Here is a 22785-nt window from a genome sequence, read left to right as displayed (position 1 = left end):
AATACAGATCACGTTTGTAGTAACACAGGCTTTGCAAAAGAATAGAAATAAACATACATCAGTGTTACAGGAATTATGACATAAGTAAATATATAAAATAATGAGAATAGTTTTCGAAACATTAACTTCACATGTGAGCATTGAAACAGAACAGAATTAATAATGTCTATAAACATCTTTGCAAAGAAAATAACATATTATTAATGCAAATTATATTTGAGGATAACAGTATTCCTCATCATAGTGAATGTAGCTTACTACTAGAAAAATTCTACAACATAAATCTTTTTAGCTTTACATATAAAGACAGGAAAAACACAAATACACAAGGGTACACAAACACATAGTGGAATAACACAAAAGGAAAGGACGGGGTTCGTTTTCAGTGTAACATTTGGTACTGCAGTCCAACCCAAAACTTCATTCCATAGATCTTTCCTCTTATTTCAACATTTGTTTCCACCAAAAAAATCCTATCCAAGCATGCTTTCTGTATTCTGTTCATATCCTCTTTTAAAAATAGTTTTTCTCCACTGTACACTACTTTTTTGGCCAAACCATTTTCTTATAGCTTCGCAATGCATTTCTTCCAATTCATCACAACTCTTTCTCTTATATAGCCTACCCCATCTTAAGGTAACTTAAATATACTGAGCTCAGATGCATAAACTAAGGGACGAGGCAATGCAGCAGCACAAAACAATTAACACAAACAGCAATGACACAAAAAATGCAAATTGGCAAAGCAAGCAGCAGTAAATGTAAATTAGCAGAGCAAATGCAACATTACAACAAATATGAGCCAATGTGCAGCAACAAGAAAAATAAATCAGTAGTAAAACTGGCTTAACAGAGTAATACAAAGTCAAATTCAGTAACACTATGCCTGCAAACAGCAGCACCAAATGCTATAACTTATACCTAAACATGGCAAAGCTCAAGCAGAAAAAATATTACACTAAAGACAACAATGCAGATAAGGGAAATGTCTATTCACATCTTAGTGTCTATGTAATTAAAGTGGTGCACCACAATGTATTCTACAAAAGAAATTACCAACTACTTGAAAAGAAAATTATGTGTGCAGTTACTGTTATTAGTCCCTTCTTATTGTTCTTTCCTTTCCAAGTGCTCCTTTTTCGAAGAATATGGATCATAAAATTATTATTTAATAGATCTGTTAACAGAAAGTGTTCACATTAGCAAATGCATTTAATTTTATTTCATAAAACCAATGCTACAACACAGCTGGAAACCAGGTATCAAATGAAATAAGCAACTACATAAAGCAAACCATAAAAACATCATTCAATAGCCATGTGGCATTTCATAAATCAGTAGAAATTCTCTCAACTCTCGTAGAAAGACAGTTGTCATAATCAGGTGTGCAGATGTAAGAATATTTCCCAACAATTCAGAAGCATTTCAGTAAGTAGCACAAAGTACAATATGTTTCCAAGAAATGAACGTGTCGTATTTGGGATGCTTTCTACAAAGGAATGTCAATGGCGAGGTTGATTGTCTCTTTTTTGTTTGTCCACCTAATGGCTTTTTCTCCAAGCAGGTGGCTCAGCTGGGCGCCCACGACGCATTACGTGATGGTCACTTAACTTTCTTACCGAAATATTTACGACAGCAGTGACAGTCTCATATAAAAAATTTCACAGGTTGAGAATTTGCGTTACAAACGTGTAGAATCAAAATCCTATAAATATAACAGTGTCCAAAAAATTTTCGATGGCATTGTGATACATTCACGCATATACACATATTTCATAACTCTTAAAGTACGATTCTTGGTTTCCAACATCCGTTTTCACAAATCAGAGTCCCTAACCACTACTGATTATTCCTTACTTTATTACACACATACATATTCATCAACACATCTTCAATATTTCATCATAATAAATACATAGCATAATCAGATTCCTCATATAGCATCACCTCATTGATCATAAACATACCTCAACATCATAATACATATCGTCGTCGTAATAATAACATCATAACACCTCAGTCAAATCTGCAATAATTTCAAAAACCTAAAAAAAATTCTCTGCTCATTTCAATAGTGTCATCTACCTAAAACGTACTTTAAAAATCATGATCCCATACGAAATACATCATTCAAAGCTCTCATAGTATCACAATGGTTCCGAAAAATATACAGTTCACAAAGTACACACAAAATACAATTTCATAAGTGTGAAGTTATCCAACTGTGTAATTACGTAAACATCTGTCACTGATGTAGTAAAATAAATGTTTGTCTCTCTCAGTTAAATGATCAGATAGCTGTGTAATTTATGTGTTAGAGAAATATGGTACCGATGTGTAAAGTTGTATAAGCAAATACCATATTAGCTAGAGCTCCTAGCGCTCGCTACACGCTTAGCACACAAAGTAGGCGTGTATCCCCCTGAGGATTAATGTAATTATACCCTCACGTGTTACAGATTACAGCAATGGAATGAAATGTATCACGGGAAACCTTTGTATCATTGTTATTCAAAAATCTTTAAACATAAATGTTTTAAGTACAAAATCAATCACTCAAATACGTGTACTGTAGCGCTAAACTGTGTGTCTTGTTGTAAGCCAATCGCTGTCATTACTTAAGGATAAAAAATGTGCCAAGTGTCGTAATTATCGTCGTCCGTAAGCAAAGTTATGTAGAAGTAAATGTACTTACCTCGTAATAAACAAAAGTAAAATGCATTGCGTATAGATACCGTAGTTATTATGCTTATTGCCGTGATGAAGTAAGTACTGTACTGTAACGTATTGTTGTGCTACAGGAAAGGCTGTCTCATTGTAGCTATACCACAAAAGTTACTACTAAAACATGTTTTCCCTTGCAGAAGAATCCAGAAAAACTGTGCAGATATAAAACAGATACGCCACAAAAGCAACAATGTAAATTGTGTCACACATTAGTAGCGTCGTGATATAGTCGTGTAGCTGTCAAATAAACTAACCACTGTGTCATCTGGTATCTCTCAGAAAGCACTTTAAATCTGTAACGTATTTTCAAGTAAACCAAAATGTTGCAGTAAAATCTCATTAGCAGTAGCAGTAAAAGCATGTGAGCCTTATATTCGTTACGTAATCGTGCAACTGACAAGCTAGAATGTACAAATAACAACACTGTGTCGTCTGTTCACTATAACAATGCATTCGTAATTTCTGTTTAGATATGTTCCCTAGGTTCTAGACTGGATAGTTAATTTTAAAACATAGTTGCATGTTAACAGTTTCTAAGTGTGACAAAGAGTACTAGTAACTTGAAGTGAAAAGATTTATGGCAAAGACTAAGTTAAAAAGCAGATTATCTTTCAATAAACAGTTTTACATGTGAAATGTGGTGTAATACTGTACCTTTCCTCAGTACGCAGCAAATCAACTTTAACGCAACTATCATGCGGTATACATCGGTAAAGAATACTCGAATTTTTCTCAAGGTTAGCTTATGCTATATTTCTCTCAGCCAGCCGGCGCACGTGGCTGCCTGCGGTGCAAGTCATTGTCTGTTACCTTTGTTGTCGCGCGTCGTTACTGGGATTTGGAGGTCTAACTTCTACAAATTCACCTTGTCGAGAGAGCCCTACTCTGTTTGATTCCCGCCAGTTCTGATGCAATTCAGCTCTGTCGTTACAATCATATCGTCTGTCGTCATGTCGGTAGATTCCACAGTTTCTTTCTTGTCGGTGGAGAATTTCTCCCTGAATCGTAACTGCGCGCTGAACTGTTGTGATTGAAGTTATTCTGTCTCCCGTGATAATAATAGTTCTGATTGCCATATTGCCTGTTTCTATGATTGTCTCTGTCATATTCATTACTACGGAAATGCAATCTTTCTCTGTAATTATTACTACTCTGCCAACGGTTATCATACGTGTGGTGTCTGTTTTGGTCAATATTTGTGTTGTGAGAATAGCCTTGTCGTGTCCATTTATTATTTCTGTCATCGCGGAATTGTGACGGATGTGACCTGTAATTGTTGCGCTCCTGTTTTCGCGTTCCGCGATTGTCGGTGTCAATTTCCAATTCTTGTAACAGTCCCTGAAAAGCTTCAATGTCGTCTTTGCAACGTCCTGCCAAAATAATGTGTTGTAAATGTCCAGGCAATTTGATTAAGCAAATGCAGATGAGTTCTGAGGGGCTGTATGGGTTTGACAGGTATTGATTCTTGTGCAACATGTCTTCAAAATATTTCACAAGACTGGCAAATTCAGATTGTTCGAAACGTTTCATCATTATGATGCTATGTTTTACTCGGTATTGTGTAGCTTGAGGCCAATACGCTAAGGGGAAGGCATGATAAAATTCTCCTTCACTGTGACAATCGTGAATGACCGATCGCATTCTTACGGCTGGTTCATTCTCTAAGTAGCCACACATAAATTCTAATCTGTGCTCCAATGACCAGTTGGGAGGAAAACAATGAGAGAATTGATGGAGCCACGCTTGTGGATGAATGTCGTTGCTGGAATTCTTAAATGTTTTGAATTTACGTGTAGTAATGAACAGCTTACAGTCAAAATCATCATGTCGGCGATTCGCATATCGGTCATTGTTACTTCTTTTCGGCGGTTCCATCTCAAAATTCGGTGTATCTTGCCTATTTCTTTCATAATTTCCGAAGTCTCCTGTGTTATTATTTTGTGGCTGTTCCGTATTTCTATGTCCCTCTTCCCGTACTGGAGCGCGAGTGTCCTCTGAAATATGTAATTCTTGTATTACCTGTGTCAACTGATCTTGTACTTCCCGGATTTCTCTTTTCTACTGTGTATTGATTTGATTTTGATTTTGTTTGAATTTTCTAATTTGTTCATACTCTTCCGTGTCAGCGAAGGCTATGGGTCTTGTGTCATTCAGACCATCATCTACCTTTGTAGATAAGTTAGTGAACTGGTCCGAAAGTTCGGCTACTTTCTCCGCTAGTGAGCTCATTTCCTCAGTGTGTTTTTCTGAACAACGTTTCAGAGTGTCCATTTGTGTTGAAATCGTATCTACTGTGTCCTTTAAGTTTTCCTGAGGTTTTGCAAGTTGCATAACCGTATCGGTAGATGCAACTGAGTCAATTTTAGCTTGCAAGGTGTCGTGATTTTCATGAACAGTAGTTTGCATTTTTTTTATGGCTGCTTCGTGATTTTGTAATGCATTTTCATGACGCGAAAAAATAGGTTGAAAATGCTCACAAATTTGTGTTTTTATGTCATTACAGACTTTTCGACATTTATATTCGATTTTAAGTAACTCTGCAGTTAAATCTTCACGTGTTTGTTCAAGCGTTTGTTCCATTGAGTCTAACTTTTGAATCTGTTGCTGTGTTTGTCTCTGGTCTTGTTCCACTGTATCTAACTTTTGAAGATTTTGTTCCCTTGTGTCTAACTTTTGCTGTGTTTGTCTCTGATTTTGTTCCACTTGTTGCATTAATTGCAATAATAATGTATTAGTGTCTGTAATCTGTTTCTCTATGCTTTTTGGCAGTGCATTTTCACAGGCAACATTCACATTTTGACAAGCAGAAAATGTGGCTCGACTTATTTGAGAAAACGGCGAGGACCCAAAACCTGAATCTACAGTATTTGCAAGATTGTGTCCTGTCATTTCGGATTCGTGAGGCGAGCTGTTGCCGACCGATCGATCGATAATGCTTCCCTGTTCACTAATTCTTTCACTGTCTACACCATTATTTGCGACCCACTCCATTTCCCTATGCACAGTTACCAAATTACTATTTTGAACATTAGTTAATTCATCACACGGTGGCGCTAACACACTGCTATCGTCTTCACTGTCATTTTTCAGTTTAGTTTGGAGCCTAGTATTACGTTTTTCACACGCCATAACTGTCACAATATTTCACACGATAACACAGAAAAGCACAATTTGAAGAGCAAAAATAAGAAAACATATTAACATAGCACTGAAAATAATATCTAGTTAATCGCAAGTGCAGCTGCGAAATACTTGGTGCAAATCTACATGCATGCCACAACTGTTTTACTATACAACAATGAAAGACTGCAACTACAAAGGAGATTCTCTCTACAATTACGCGCTAGCAATAAACAAAAGCTACACTAATTACACAAACTACAAGAAAAAATCAGAAGATACCAGTGAGGTATCCTCGACTAAGGGTCGACATATGAAACATCCCCTTAGAAAAATTTATGAATTACAGTGCTGATAAACCCCTTACGTTATTTGATTTTCAAACAGCTGAGCAAAACTGAACGTACTCAGACATCTCTCTCTTTACTTATTTTGATCATCACTTAACTGACACACAATATTTTTAGCGCAACGCAATCTGAATTTCAATAATCCCTAAGAATGGCCCTGACTAACAACAACCTATACCTTTCATGAATCACTTATCTCACAAAAATCTTCGTTACTCAAACTACTGCAATACAGTGAGCGCCACTACTGCCAGCTAAATAAAAGATTCAAACTACTGAAGGCACTAACTACTGATAGGCATAGTTAGCAAATGAAAGATTTTGATACAGAACAAACAATGTATTTACCTTAATAGTGTTCAAAAGTCATAATATATATATATATATATATCAGTTCATGACATCCAGTCTTACAAATTTACTGTCTCTGATGGACACACGTCCAGATCATCCGCTCTCAAAACTCCGCCATCTCTCTCCCCACATCCACCACTGCTGGCGGCTCACCTCCAACTGCGCAACTCTATGTGCTGTTAACATCCAGCTGCCCAACACTACAATAGCAAACAACAATGCAAACCAGCCACAGACTACACACAGCACAGCCAATGATTTTCATACAGAGCGCTACGTGGCGTTACCAATAAAAAACCTAAACAGCCTACTTACAATACAGAAATGGGAACAGTTGCAAGACATGTGGGGACGGACTAAGACCATGATGGATTTTTACTGTAGCAGATAGGTTCGAGAAAGGTGACTCGTTTCGAGATATGTGTCACGTATGGCTGTGATCTTTCTCACTGAGTCATCGCCTTTAACTCAGTGGATATACAGGGTGATTCAAAAAGAATACCACAACTTTAGGAATTTAAAACTCTGCAACGACAAAAGGCAGAGCTAAGCACTATCTGTCGGCGAATTAAGGGAGCTATAAAGTTTCATTTAGTTGTACATTTGTTCGCTTGAGGCGCTGTTGACTAGGCGTCAGCGTCAGTTGATGCTAAGATGGCGACCGCTCAACAGAAAGCTTTTTGTGTTATTGAGTACGGCAGAAGTGAATCGACGACAGTTGTTCAGCGTGCATTTCGAACGAAGTATGGTGTTAAACCTCCTGATAGGTGGTGTATTAAACGTTGGTATAAACAGTTTACAGAGAATGGGTGATTGTGCAAAGGGAAAAGTTCTGGACGGCCGAGAACGAGTGATGAAAATGTAGCACACATCCAGCAAGCATTTGTTCGCAGCCCAGGAAAATCGACTCGCAGAACTAGCAGAGAGCTGCAAATTGCACAATCAACTGTATGGAGAGTCCACATTGGCACTTATCTGTCCGTAACTACCTGAACGTCAACTACCCGAGGCGATGGATCGGCCGCCAGGCAGCCCGTGACAGAGCACTTCATCACTGGCCTCCAAGAAGCCCTGATCTTACCCCCTGCGATTTTTTCTTATGGGGGTATGTTAAGGATATGGTGTTTCGGCCACCTCTCCCAGCCACCATTGATGATTTGAAACGAGAAATAACAGCAGCTATCCAAACTGTTACGCTTGATATGCTACAGAGAGTGTGGAACGAGTTGGAGTATCGGGTTGATATTGCTCGAGTGTCTGGAGGGGGCCATATTGAACATCTCTGAACTTGTTTTTGAGTGAAAAAAAACCTTTTTAAATACTCTTTGTAATGATGTATAACAGAAGGTTATATTATGTTTCTTTCATTAAATACACATTTTTAAAGTTGTGGTATTCTTTTTGAATCACCCTGTATAACGGAACATCTGACATGGTATCGAGACAGAATACATTACACATACTGGATAAACATCTAGCAGTGTGAGGGGGTTGCAAATACCGGTCACATATTTCGTTCCTTAGCCGAATGACTTTCAAAATTCATCGGACGGGTGTGTGATATGTCCGCATTTGAGGATCAGGTTTATAAAGTATATCTCTTTGTGTAAAGGAAATGTCTATGTGCTGTTGTAGGGGGTGTGTGGATTTGACTTGGGGAACTGTGGCAGCGAAGGGAAGAGTATGTCTAGTGCTAAGTAGGGTACAGGTATTTCCAGAGCCACAGCGTTTAACAGAGTGTATTTCCAATACTTCGCTCATTGACGAATACCGTTCAGTTGAGGTCTAGATCGTAAGATTTAACTGTAAGCACAATGATAGAAGGAATATGTGAGGTGCTTTCTAGTATGTGGTACTGATTCGCGTTTCCACGTTAATGGTAGCGGTCTTCCGAATGCAGAGGCCTGTTGGAGTGTAGGAATGTATGATAGTTAACTTAACCATGTTCTAATCGACCGAAAGCGAACTAAGTATGTCATGGGCTGCTTTCGTGGTCAAGTGTAACTTCGAGAAGATGGCGCGTTTGTGGTAGAGCGTTGTTCACGCCCATGTAAATTGTTCGGTCGACTGCTTCTGCACATTTGATGCCTTTATTTAGTTGAGGGAATATGGATTGTGGTGTGTTGGACACACGTTTGCCTATTCTCTAGACGTGGGAACGACCATTGTTGGTTTGTAGAGAATATTGATCATCTCGGATGTGTTAGATGATCGACTTCGGTATTCGAGAGTGCGAATATTCGTTTACTCTACTTGTTTCTAGTCAGTCAATGGTTTACAGCACGCTGAACATCGCTAAAGTTTGGTGTTTGTGGAGAAGTAATTTGCATTGTATATGTTGTGCATTATGCTACGTTAGCTATCGGGAGGCTGGTACGGTGTTCTTGATATCGCTAAGTACAGCAAAAAATTGACCGTACTCGGTGATATATTCCCTGGTTGGAGATCGGTTTGCGGGCCAATATTCTTGCGAGTATGGTTTGTATTTGATGACCTGCATACAACTTCGCGCTGTTTAGTTGTCTGTGAAAAATGGTGATCAGTGTAAAATAGTTTATTATCATTGAGTGTAGCGTCTGTAGAAAGAAAGATTGACGGAACTGTCCGTGCAAATTAGCAATCTTTGCAAAATAACGAGAGAGAGCCCCAGAAAGAAAAGGTGGATGGTGCTTCGATAACGACAGCGTCAGTAGTTCGACTAGTAAATTCGATAAGAGCTAATGAGAATGCTCGATTGGTTATGATGCGATGTAGGAGAGGTGAGAACATTTGTGTATATTGCGAGCAGGAAGGCTATCACGTTATATCCGGGAGGAAGATTGGATTAGGCGATATTTTGGTAAACAGGTTCTGTTAGGGTGAGAACTTCCGTGCATTCAAGCTGAGGCATGAAGAAAGCGGGCGTTAACTATTTCTGGGACACTATACAATTCTTGAGAGGTCGACTTGGCTCTTATTTTTTTACAAAGAGATGTGACGTAAGAATAAGACTGGGAAGGTTGTTAGCTGAGTTTGTAATTATGCGTGTGCACTTGGTGGTGTTCGGTGGCGGCGGCTGGCGGGTGCGGTGGAGCGCGCATCCCTGGCCTGTCGCGCCAAGAGCTGTGTCTAGGTGAACACGTATTTGGATAGGGATTTCACGGACGTGGAGTATGATCGCAGCTGTTGCCACCTCATGTTTGCGGAAGCCGAGCAGGGACCTATGCGCGGTTTGACGGCTGTCAGGCGTGTGACTTCGCGGGGGAGAGGGTGAGGTGGTAGGCGCTTGTGCGTGTCTGTTGTGTTATTTTGCGAGCGGCCCTGTAGGCTGTGCCATGCGTTATTTGGACAGTTTACGAGTACTGAGCGTGTTTGCAGATATGTGTACTGCATTATTTAGGAGCAGTTTGCTGTTGTGTACTGAAATTAGGAGTGGCATAGATATGAACTAAGTCAGCTGGGCTATGGACTGAGTGGTGAATATACTTGGTGGTGGTCTTGCCTCTAATTGTTTAAATAAAGGCTGGTGTATGATTTCGACACTTGGAGATTAGCAAGCAGAGTCTTTTAGATGGATTATAATTTTGACGATTTATGAGTTCTTTGGCTATTTGGACGTAAATGCTGTGCATGGTTTATGAGTGGTTCGCCTGTCTGTAGGCTGTGCGATGTGTTATTTTTCACAGTTTACAATTAGGAAGAGTGTGTGTAGAGCTTTATACATGAGATATGTAGGAGTGTTTTGCAGGTCTGTATGCTGTGGGGCATGTCAGAGCGTGTGTTCTGTGATACATATATTCCATCCCTAAATAAATTGCTCCCAAATAAATAAAGTACGCTCCTTCCTCCCTCCATCAGCCTAGTGCGGGCTGAGTCCTTTTACCGCCCGCCCCCTAGGAAGTGGTGGTGGTGGTATATGCTTCGTTTGCAGCAGTTTTCTTACGTTGGTAGTGAAAACACAAGTGAGCTTTGTTTACTAGCAGATTTCACACTTGGCGCCTGATCCTACGAGGAAGTGGCGGTCGGGTGGATGAGGTTAGTATAAGTGTCCTTTCTTTACAACTAATTCAGTTGTAGTGTGGACGTCGTGGCGACTGCACTGGGATCTCGAAGATGTGTACTGATTGTGTTGGAGAACAAGTGATGACCGTACTGCCTGAAATAAAGATTTCAGCCCCTTTCCCCCTGCAAAATCGAAGAACATGACTTAGGTTAATATAAGTGCTGTTTATTATTTGACGCGATTTTGATTGGTTATCAGTGAAAAAAGATAAATGACATGGAAAGTTTGTACGTGTGATGGATTATGGTCCGGGGATTTGAACTTGTGATAGATTTTTTGTTATGGATGTAACGCAAATGGCTTTCTCACTGAGAAAATCGGACATCCTTGAATACATAATAAATGATAATAAGAAATAAATGTACAGTTTTGGAGACATTATCGTGTTGGAATTTGAATTTGACGCAATTTTCTAGTGGAGGTAGGCCAATAATAATATATAATAATAATAATAATAATAAATTATAAATTATAATAAATGATAATGAATGATAATGAATGTTAATAAATGATTATCAATAATAATGAATAATAATGGAGACAAGTACAGTTTTGCTTGCATTATCCTGTTGGAATTTGAATTTGGCGCTCTTTTTATGGAGGGGTGGGGGTTAGGTTAGGTTAGTGGACCTAGCCCAATTGGTCTATTTTCCCGCCAAAATTCAAAATTCCCGCCATTTTTTCTGGAGGTTAGGTTAGTGGACATAGCACAATTGGCCTATTTTCCCGCCAAAAGGCGCCATCTTGGATGACGTCATCGCCACCATCTTGAATAAAATTGGCAACAATGGAGAGTGCGCTGAAACATACTTAGTCCTACTACTACATTACATGCACTCTGTGTCGTCATCATTGTCATCAAGAAGAGATCGTCTAGGACTGGGCTTCCTGCTCTTCACAGTTTTCTTTTTACTGCCGTTCTTCTCTTCAGCTGCTTTCCGTTTTCCCTTCTCTTTACCTTCTTTTTCCTCTCTTTCCTTATTTGAAACTTCTGTATCATTCTTAAAAGAATCTCCTGTAAGTACAGCTGCAGAGCCCTTCTTTCGTCAGTGGCTTCTACATTTTCCCCTTACACAAAGCGGGCAGATGACACCGCCGAGATGGCCAGTTTACCCCCATAGACACCTTTACACAAAATCTGTATACCCTCTAACAGCATTACAAGACTTTCGATAGCTAAAGCACCATTATGGATTCAAGATATGATATTTCCAACACAATTTTGGTAAAAAAAAGAAACATGAATGACATTCCCTCCAAATAATTAATGCGCAATGTGAACCCTTGTCTTACATCAGGATAACTAAAATCCACAAAAATTATTGTATCTCGGAGTGCTGGCATAGCAGACAGGTTAGGCTTCACAGAGTAACTGCGATGCCCAGGGATACTAAGCTGAGCCATTTCTCGTGCGATTCTAGCACATCATAGCTTCTGGGACCCCAATATTCACTTTGATCACCATAGCCACTTTCTCGGTTGTCCCCTGCTCTATATCACACATTCCTGACAACAAAATATAATTTTTGATTCTTTCTTTCCAGCAGAAATTTAGTTACATATTAAAGTATTAAAGTGTTAATGTATTTAGTTAATTTGCTTTCTGGTTACAATGCCGTAATCGTATTATTACTGATTATCGCTATCAAGGATAATACAGTACCAGTAAACAACATTGAAAAAGATACTACAGATGTGGTGTGATGTTTGAGCCCAGAGTAAATGTCGTTTTCGACAGTGCAGTATTAAGGTAATTGAAAATGCTGAAGCTAAATAATATATTATTTAGATAACACAGCGTTTAACAGACAAAATTATAATGACGCAATTAATAACTGAATTCTTTTAAACAGAGTAAATTACATGGTTCAAATGGCTCTGAGCACTATGGGACTTAACTTCTGAGATCTTCAGTCCCCTAGAACTTAGGACTACTTAAACCTAACTAACCTAAGGACATCACACACACGCATGCCAGAGGCAGGATTCGAACCGGCGACCGTAGCGGTCGTGCGGTTCTAGACTGTAGCGCCTAAAATCGCTCGGCCACCCCGGCCGGCTAGAGTTAACCGTGGAAATCCTTGTTGCCTAGAAATATATAGATAATTATATGGTATTTTTCTTCAATATTGTGATCCCCTACTCAATGAAAGGTTTTGTATATATAATCTCCTGTTATGGGCTTAAACTACAACCGTCCAGTTTCTCCTACTTTTTTTTCCAGTGCAGTTTTCTCGCGTTTGATTAGATCGTCTCCTCGGTCTTACCATACCGCCTGGAATTCGTGAAAGCACTTCCACGGTCAATCTTTAGTACAGTGGGGTGACAAAAGTCCTGAGATACTCCCTGTTATCACGTCGGACCTCCTTTTACCCAGTGTAGATCAGCAACTCGATGTGACATTGGAAGACGGCAAGTCACTCTCTCACTTTAACCACTCTGTCGGTCAGATTAATATTCTTATTTTAGTTCATCATCTCCGTGTTCCTCAGTACTACATTTGGTATGAGCGGTTTATGACTTTTTCACATGAGGAAATTGTAGGCAGATTGTTCATAGAACTGCATGTGTGGCTGGTAGAGAACTTGTGCCCAAGAGACCGTAGAGGAGACGATGGAGAACAGGAAGAAAGATAATTTGTGGGCCATAAATGTTGTTTCCAGCGACCTGGCTGTGCGACTGTATGGGGCAAACAGTGTTTTGTGAGCTGTACCTGCAGGGGGACCTCAGGCCGTGGCACGCTCTTCCCAATTGGGGTCAGAGCAGGAAAGCACCGTCCCGCAAAACATTTTACCTGGGCCAGGGGGTAAGTCCATCGCAAAGGCAGCCAGATGGCGGAAAGTGGATGGAGGAAGCCATTCAAGGGAGACTGCTGTCAACTGAGCTTTTGAGCAAGCGGCGGGACGGTCATAAATCTACGAGTATAAGCATTCTCATGTTACAAGCTGGAACTCTACGATCAGAATGGTTGGTGCACGTGTTTACTGGAGACGAGACTGTACATCCCCTGATGCCAGGAAGTCGCCATGTTCTTTTAGCAAGTAGAAAGAAAATATATCCACTGATGCTCACAAATTAAGGATAATTGCAGAATGTGGTGCCACACAATGTGGCACTACACAAACTGGCGCTAATACTATAGGCACATAGGGAATACACACGACACAGATGTGTAAGTCCACGGTATTGGTGATAAATGGAGAAAACCGTCCAGAAACATATGCGCTACAAAATGCCACCGTTTCGTGCGCAAGTACCCCGACATCAGTACCATGCACATGTACACAGGCCGCACAACAGGTTGGCGTAGTCTAGATCAGGTGGTCGACCAGCAGCTGGGGTTTAGCCTCCCATTCTTGCACCAGTGCCTGTTGGAGTTCCTGAAGTGTCGGAGGGGTTTGAAGACGTGCAGCGATACGTCGACCGAGAGCATTCCAGATGTGCTGGATAGGATTTAAGACTGGAGAACAGGCAGGCCACTGCATTTGCGAGATATCTTCTGTTTCAAGGTACTCCTCTACGATGGCAGCTCGGTGGGGCCGTGCATTATTGTCCATCAGGAGGAAGGTGGGACCCACTGCACCCCTCAAAAGGCGGACATACTGGCGCAAAATTACGTCCCTATACACCTGACCTGTTATAGTTCCTCTGTCAACGACATGCAGGGTTGTACGTGCACCGATCATAATCCCACCCCACACCATCAAACCACGACCTCCATACAGGTCCCTTTCAAGGACATTAAGGGGTTGGTATCTGGTTCCTGGTTCACGCCAGATGAAAACCCGGCGAGAATCACTGTTCAGACTATACCTGGACAAGTCTGTGAACATAACCTGGGACCACTGTTCCAATTACCATGTACTGTGTTTTTGACACCAGGCTTTACGGGCTCTCCTGTGACCAGGGGTCAGTGGAATGCACCTTGCAGGTCTCCGGGCGAATAAACAATGTCTGTTCAGTCGTTTGTAGATTGTGTGTCTGGAGACAACTGTTCCAGTGGCTGCGGTAAGGTCCCGAGCAAGGCTACCTGCAGTACTCCGTGGCCGTCTGCGAGCACTGATGGTGAGATATCGCTCTTCTAGTGGTGTTGTACACTGTGGACGTCCCGTACTGTAGCGCCTGGACACATTTCCTGTCTGGTGGAATCGTTGCCATAATCTTGAGATCACACTCTGTGGCACACGGAGGGCCCGTGCTACAACCTGCTGTGTTTCACCAGCCTCCAGTCGCCCTAGTATTCTACCCCTCACAACGTCATCATTATGTGTTCTTTGAGCCATTTTCAACACAAAGTCACCATTAGCACATCTGAAACGTTTGCACACTTACTCGCTGCACATTGCTCTGACATGCACCAACACACCTCTGCGTATGAGGACTGCTGCCAGCGCCACCGTGCGACGACCACGGGTCAAATGCAACGCATGGTCATACCCTGAGGTGATTTAAACCCGCAAACCGCCCACCAGAGCGTTGTTTCACCATGTATCAGCATTATCCTTAATTTATGAGCATGAGTATATTTCACAGGCACGACTGTCTGTGTAGCTTAACGGCATTCTTTCAGAAACTGGAAATGGTCGATCTGCAAAGATTAGGTGTCTTTGTAAATGAGGGACTGTGGTCACATGTAGATAGACGTTTTTTTCCGAAACATGGCCATGCTTAATGTGAGAACGTCGCCTCCATAGCCTAAGATCTTTTTTTTATCAGCCAAGAGAGGTTCTGATTCTGTGATTGGCTCCCTTCAGGATGTGTGAAGCAGAGGCTTGCTCCCCCAGCGTGGAAACCCTGGTGATGTGTCTGGATTGGCTAGTAGGCCAGCGGAACAGTCAAGAAAGGAGATTCAATGAGTTGAGGATAATGTGACTGGTTTGTACAATCTGGAGGCAGGTTTTCTCTGCTAATTCGGCTTCTACACGAAGCTTGGTGGAAAGTGATTGTGATTCTTTCTTTTTCAGCTTCTAATAATCAGAACGCCAGTCCGTCTAGTTTGAAAGTTTTCGTGAACGCATTAGAACATTACAGCTGCCGCCCCTCGCCCACAGCATGAACGAAGTTGCAAAAGGGATTAGTTCCGGGGAGAACTTGCATACTTTCTACCTCAATGAATGGTTTACCAATCAAGCACCATTCCTTTCCCGATTTTTGTTAGTAATTTTTTGTAAGGTTGATTGGTTGGTTGGTTTGGGGAAGGAGACCAGACAGCGTGGTCATCGGTCTCATCGAATTAGGGTAGGATGGGAAGGAAGTCGGCCGTGCCCTTTCAGAGGAACCATCCCGGCATTTGCCAGGAGTGATTTAGGGAAAGCACGGAAAACCTAAATTAGGATGGCCGGACGCGGAATGGAACCGTCGTCCACCCGAATGCGAGTCCAGTTGTAAGTAGGCTGTTTATGTTTTCTCTATGTAAGTAGGCTGTTTAGGTTTTTTATTGGTAACGCCACCTCTGTATGAAAATCACTGGCTGTGCTGTGTGCAGTCTGTGGCTGCTTTGCATTGTTGTGATACTCGCCATTGTAGTGTTAGGCAGCTGGCTGTGAACAGCGCGTAGCGTTGCGCAGTTGGAGGTGAGCCGCCAGCAGTGGTGGATGTGGGGAGAGAGATGGCGGAGTTTTGTAATTTTTCATGAACTGCTATATTTATATATGATGATATCAAGGTAAATACATTGTTTGTTCTCTATTAATATCTTTCATTTTGCTAACTATCCCTATCAGTAGTTAGTGCCTTCCATAGTTTGAATCTTTTATTTAGCTGGCAGTAGTGGCGCTCGCTGTATTGCAGTAGCTTGAGCAGCGAAGATTTTTGTGAGGTAAGTGATTTGTGAAAGGTATAGTTTAATGTTAGTCAGGGCCATTCTTTTGTAGGGAATTTTGAAAGTCAGATTGCGTTGCGCTAACAAAATATTGTGTGTCAGTTTAAGGACAGTCGTGTACAATTGTAAAAAAGGGGAAGTTACATATGTCGACCCTTAGCCTAGGATACCTCACTGGAATCTTCTGATTTTTCTTGTAGTTTGTGTAATTGGTGTAGCTATTGTTTATTGGTAGCGCGTAATCATAGAGAGAATTTCCTTTGTAGTTGTAGTTTTTCATTGTTGTACAGTAAAACAGTTGTGGCATGCATGTAGATTTACACCAAGTATTTCGCAGCTGCGCTTGAATTAACTAGATATTATTTTCAGTGCTATGTTAATGTGTTCTCTTATTTTTGATCTTCAAATTGTGTTTTTCTGTGTTGTCGTGTGAAATACTGTGACAATAATGGCGTGTGAAAAACGTAATACTAGGCTCCAAAGTAAACTGAGAAATGACAGTGAAAATGAAAGCAGTGTGTTAGCGCCACCGAGTAATGAATTAACTGATGTTCAAAGTAGTAATTTGGTAATCGTGCATAGGGAAATGGAGCGGGCGGCAAACAATGGCATGGACAGTGAAACAATTAGTGAAGAGGGAAGCATTATCGATCGATCGGTCGGCAACAGCTCGCCTCAGGAATCCGAAATGACAGGACACAATTTTGCAAATACTGTAGATTCAGGTTTTGCGTCCTCACCGTTTTCTCAAATGAGTCAAGACACATTTTCCGCTTGTCAAAATGTGAATGTTGCCGTTGCAAATTCACTGCCGAAAAGCACTGAGGAACATGTTTCAGACACCAGTGCATTGTTATTACAGTTAATGCAACAAATGGGACAAAAGCTACAAAAGTTAGACACAACACTTGAACAAAATCAGAAACAAATGGGACAAAATCTTAAAAAGTTAGACACAGTGGAACAAAATCTTAAAAAGTTAGACACAATGGAACAACACCAGAGACAAACACAGCAACAATTAGACACAATGGAACAAAATCTTCAGAAGTTAGACACCACACTTGAACAAACACGTAAAGATTTAACTATTGAGTTACATAACATTGAATCGAAATGTCAAAAAGTCTGTAATGACGTAAAAACACAAACTTGTGAGCGTTTTCAACCTATTTTTTCGTGGCATGAAAATGCATTACAGAATCACGAAGCAGCCATAAAAGAACTGCAAATTATTGTTCATGAAAATCATGAGACCTTGCAAGCTAAAATTGACTCAGTTGCATCTACCGATTCGGTTACGCAACTTGCAAAAACTCAGGAAAACTTAAAGGACACAGTAGAAAGACACATGGAGGAAATTAGTTCATTATCAGAGAAAGTAGTTGAACTTTCGGATCAGCTAAATAATTTATCTACGAAGGTAGATGATAATCTGAATGACACAAAACCGGTAGTCTTTAATAACACAGAAGAGAGCGAACAAATTAGGAAACTGAAACAAAATCTGAATCAAATTGATACGCAACACCAAAGAGAAATCCGGGAAGTACAAGATCAGCTAACACAGGTAGTACAAGAATTACGTATTTCAGAGGACACTCGCGCCCCAATACGGGAAGAGGGACATAGAAATACGGAACAGCCACAAAATAATAACACAGCGCATTTCGGAAGTTATGAAAGAAATCGGCAATGTGCACCGAATTTTGAGTTGGAACCGCCGAAGCGACGTAACAATGACCGACATGCGACTCGCCGACATGATGATTTTGACTATAAGCTGTTCATTACTACACGTAAATTCAAAACATTTAAGAATTCTGGCAACGACATTCATCCACAAGCATGGCTCCATCAATTCTCTCATTGTTTTCCTCCCAACTGGTCGTTGGAACACAGATTAGAATTTATGTGTGGCTACTTGGAGAATGAACCAGCTGTAAGAATGCGATCGGTAATTCACGATTGCCACAGTGAAGGAGAGTTTTACCATGCCTTCCTCTCAGCATATTGGTCTCCAGCCACACAAGACCGTGTAAAACATAGCATCATGATGATGAAACACTTTGAACAGTCTGAATTTTCCAGTCTTGTGAAATATTTTGAAGACATGTTGCACAAGAATCAGTACCTGACAAACCCATACAGCCCCTCAGAACTCATCCGCATTTGCTTAATCAAACTGCCTGAACATTTACGACATATTATTTTAGCAGGACGTTGCAAAGACGACATTGAAGCATTTCAGGGACTTTTACAAGAATTAGAAATTGACACTGACAATCGCGGAACGCGAAACCAGGAACACAACAATTACAGGTCACATCTGTCACAATTCCGTGACGACAGAAACAATAACTGGACACGACAAGGCTATTCTTACAACGCAAATCGTGACCCAAACAGACACCACCCGTATGACAACCACTGGCAGAGTAATAGTTACAGAGAAAGATCGCATTTCCGTAGTAATGAATATGACAGAGATTACCTTAGAAACAGACAATATGGGAACCAGAATAATTATTATCAAGGGAGGCAGAATAAATTCAGGCGCAACAGTTCGACGCACAGTTACGATTCAGGGAGAAATTCTCCACCACGTGACCGACACGAAAGAAACTGTGTAAACTACCGACAAAACGACAGACCTGAATTCCATCAGAACTGGCGAGCTTTAAACAGAGCTGGGCCCTCTCGGCAAGGCGAATTTGTGGAAGTTAGGCCTCCTAATCCCAGTAACGACGCGCGGCAACAAAGAGACAGACAATGACTCGCACCGCAGGCATACACGTGCGCCGGCTGGCTCCGAGAAAAGTAACATTATATCTGGTACTGCTAATGAGATTTTAATGCAACATTTTGGTTTACTTGAAAATATATTCTGGATTTAAAGTACTTTCAGTGAGATACCAGATGGCACAGTGGTTAGTTTATGTGACAGCTACACGATTTTATCACGACGCTACTAATGAGTGACAATTTACAATGTTGCTTTTGCGGTGTATCTGTTTTATATCTGCACAGTTTTCTGAATTCTTCTGGAAAGTAAAACAGGTTTTAGTAGTAACTTTTGTGGTATAGCAACAATGAGACAGCCTTTTTTGTGGCACAACAATACGTTACTGTACAGTACTTTCTTCATCACGCCAATAAGCATAATAACTATGATATCTATACGCAAAGCATTTCACTTTTGTTTATCATGAGGTAAGTACATTGGCTTCTGCAGAACTTAGCTTTCAGAGGAAAATAACTACGACACTTCCACAGAGATTATCTTACAACAAGATGCACATTTAGCGCTACAGGACACGCATTTCAGTGATCAATTTTATACCTAAAACATTTGTTTTTAAAGATTTTTGAATTACAAAGAAAGTTTTCCGTGATATATTTCATTCCATTGGTGTAATCTGTAAAACCTGAGGGTATAATTACATTAATCCTCAGGGGGGTACACGCTTACTCTGTGTACCATGTGTGTGGCAACCACAAGGAACCCTAGCTAATATGGTATTTGCTTATACAACTTTACACATCGGTACCATATTTCTCTAACACAGAATTACACAGCTATCTGATTATTTGACAGAGAAACAAACATTCTTTTTACTACTTCAGTGACACATGTTTACGCAATACACAGTTGGGTAACTTCACACTTATGAAACTGTATTTTGTCTGTACTTTGAGAAACGCTCATATTTTTCGGAATCATTGTGATACTATGAGAGCTTGAATGACGTATTTCGTAAGGGAGCATGATTTTAAAGTACGTTTGAGGTAGATGACACTATTGAAATGAGCAGAGAATTTTTTTAGGCTTAGAAATTATTGGAGGAAGTTACGACGATTTTGGGATTTGACTGAAGTGTTATGATGTTATTATTACGACGACGATGTGTATTATGTTGTTGAGGAATGTTTATTATGCTACGTATTTCTCATGATGAAATATTGAAGAAGTGTCGACGAATATGTATATGTATAATGAGGTAAGGAATAATGAGTAGTGTTTAGGGACTCTGATTTATGAAAAGGATGTTGGAAACCAAGAAACGTACTTTAAGAGTTATGAAATGTGTGACTGTATCACAATGCTGACCAATATTTTTTTTGGACACTTATATTTATAGGATTTTGTTTCTACAGATTTGCAACGCTAATTCTTGACCTGTGAAATATTTTTATATGAGACTGCCACGGTAGCAGAAACTGCTGTCGTAAATATTTCCGTACGAAAGTTAAGTGACCACCTGCACGTAATGCGTCGCGGGCACCCAGCTGTGCCAGTTGCCTGGAGGAAAAGCCATTATTGCGAGCCCTTTTCAGCGGCACAGGTAGAAAAAAAAGGGGACGCCATTAACCTCACTTCTGACATTCCTTTGTAGAAAGCATCGCAAAAACGACACGGTCGAACTTGAAAACATATGATTACACTAGCTCTTAATTTACGATATTTACTGAAATGCCTAATGAAATGACGAGAAATATTTTTACATCTGCACACCTGATTATGACAAGCGTCTTTCTACGAGAGTTGAGAGAATTTCTACAAACTTATGAAATATCACATGACTATTGAATGATATTTTTATGCTTTGGTTTGCGTAATTGCTTATTTCATTTGATATCTGGTTTCCAGCTGTGTTGCAGCATTGCTTTTATAAAATGAAATGCATTTGCTAATGTGAACACTTTCTGTCAACAGATCTATTAAATAATTATTTTATGATCCACATTCTTTAAAAAAAAGGAGCACTTGGAAAGGAAAAAACAATAAGAAGGAACTAGTAACTGCATTCATAATTTTCTTTTCAAGTAATTGGTAACTTTTTGGTAGAATAACTTCTTGTGGTGCACCACTTTAATTACATAGACATTAAGATGTGATTATACATTTCCCTTATCTGCATTGTTATCTTTAGTGTATTATTTTTTCTGCTTTAGCTATGTCATGTTTAGGTAGAAGTTATTTAATTTTCTGCTGCTGTTTGCCAGGCATAGTGTTACTGAACTTTAATTTGTGTTACTCTGCTAAGCCAGATTTAATTTTTTGTTTACTGCGCATTGGCTCATATTAGTTGTAATGTTGCATTGCTTGTTAATTTAGATTTACTGTAGCTTGCTTTGCAAATTTCCATTTTTTTTCTCATTGCTGTTTGTGTTAATTGTTATGTGATGCTGCATTGCCTCGTCCCTTAGTTTAGCATCTGAGCTCAGTAGATTTAAGTTAGCTTAAGAGGGGGTAGCCTCTAAGAGAATGAGTTGCGATGAATTGGAAGAAATGCATTGAGAAAACAGGTTTAGGTAGGATTTTCTTGGAAATAAATGTTGAGGTAAAAAATGTGTGAACATATAAATACAGAAAGCATGCTTAGATAGAATTTTTTTGGTGGAAACAAAGGATGAAATAAGAGGAAAGATATATGAAGTTTTGGGTTGGACTGCAGTACCAAATGTTACACTGAAAACGAACCCTGTCCTTTCCTATTGGTGTTATCCCACTATGTGTTTGTGTACCCTTGAGTATTTGTTTTCTTCCTGTCTCTGTGTAGTTTCATAGAATTTTTTCTTCTTTTAATATTAAGCTACATTCACTATGATGAGGAATACTGTTATCCTCGAATATAATTGGCATTAATAATATGTTATTTACTTTGTAAAGATGTTAGACATTATTAATTCTGTTCTGTCTAATGCTCACATGTGAAGGTGATGTTTCAAAAGTTCTTGTAATCTTTATGTATGTACTTATGTCATAATTTCTGTAACACTGATGTATATGTTATTTCGATTCTTTTGTAAAGCCCATATTACTACAAATGTTATCTGTATTATTATGTTTTTAATGATGTATTTTGTACCTTTGTAATTGTATTTTTATGTTATAAAATTGTAATTGTCACCAGTTCATGATATTATTAACTTGTTAGTTCCATTTCACTGCACACGTTTCTGTTGGTCATAGTATATGGACAATATGTGAGAAGTAGGGACTGTTAGTGTTTGCACGTGTGTTAATAATTCTGCAAGGGACTGGATAACAGCATTGCTGGTTCTAAGGACAATTCCAAAAACGTTGTGAGTGCACAAGTGGTGGTTTATGGACTTGCTATATTCTCCTCAACACTCTTCAATGGTGATTGTGCACCTGCACAGTCACAACAGATGGCTGCTGGCCATCTCTACAAGGACTACAGTGGGTCTGCATCTTATACCATTATCTCTACAAGGACTACAGTGGGTATACACCTTTGCTGACTCACCAATACCATTATTTCTACAAGGACTGCAGTGGGTCTGCACCTCTGGTGGCCCACCAATACCGTAATCTCTACCAGGACTACAGTGGGTCTGCTCTG

The sequence above is a fragment of the Schistocerca americana genome, chromosome 3 (assembly GCF_021461395.2).
Source record: "Schistocerca americana isolate TAMUIC-IGC-003095 chromosome 3, iqSchAmer2.1, whole genome shotgun sequence".
Classification (NCBI taxonomy): domain Eukaryota; kingdom Metazoa; phylum Arthropoda; class Insecta; order Orthoptera; family Acrididae; genus Schistocerca; species Schistocerca americana.
Note: the sequence above shows the minus strand (reverse complement) of the source record.